Here is a 998-nt window from a genome sequence, read left to right as displayed (position 1 = left end):
AGGGAAAGAAAAGTGAAGTTCAAAATCATTAAAGGCTATCCAAATATAGTAATCCTCACATGAAAAAGGAAAAAGAAAGGATTGAAAAAATCCCTGAAAAGAAAAGAAAAATATATAGGATTGAAAACAATCCAATAAAAAAAAAAGAAAAGAAAGAAAAATGAAAGTGAGGAGAAGCTTGAGGACATGCCTAATTAAAAATTGGCTTCACTCGACCTACCTAAAGGGAAAAATTAAATACATTCCTGAACTTGTATTTATGGAATAGATCATTTTACTAATAGAGTTCTCATGAATTTCTTATCTTTTGAATATTCTAAGTGACTTAATATTGCAATCTATAGTCATTCTTGAAATAAATAGAAAACTAGAACTCTTAAAACTTGATGACTAGATAATCTGATGGATACAAAGTTAATTCAATTACTTAAATTTTTTCTGAAAATCTCACTATGATATTTATCTAAATGCAACTTATAGTGTTTCTGAATTAAAATATTACTGCAGTAGATCATAACTTTTTATAAAGTACTAAAATTACTTGAGGACAAGTAATAGTTAAGTTTGGGGGATTTTGACCAAAGGAAAATATGTTGAGATTTTCATACCTCTTTTATACTGTTTTTAATGATATTACACTTTAAAGAAATGTATTTTTGATGTTTTATTGCAGAAATGATGAATTTGGGTCAATGGAGCAAAAAGATGCAAAAAGGAGCGAATTTGGAGCAAAAAGAACCAAAATGTGGAGAATTGTATTAGGGCACCGACGACGCCATCGAGGCCGCCGGCGACGAGCTTTTCCCGATGCTACAAAACAAATTCTCCAGAAGGCCGCCGACGGCGCCATCGAGGCGCCGACGACGTCATCGAGGCCGTCGACGGCGGGATCGAGGTTATGTGACATGTACAATTGGGAAGGCCGGATTTTGGAGGGGTGCATAAGCAACTCTTGGGAAAACTCATCCACATCTTTAAAGAGAACATTTTGGCCGAAA

The sequence above is a fragment of the Phalaenopsis equestris genome, unplaced genomic scaffold, assembly GCF_001263595.1.
Source record: "Phalaenopsis equestris unplaced genomic scaffold, ASM126359v1 Scaffold000002, whole genome shotgun sequence".
Taxonomy (NCBI): Eukaryota; Viridiplantae; Streptophyta; class Magnoliopsida; order Asparagales; family Orchidaceae; genus Phalaenopsis; species Phalaenopsis equestris.
Note: the sequence above shows the minus strand (reverse complement) of the source record.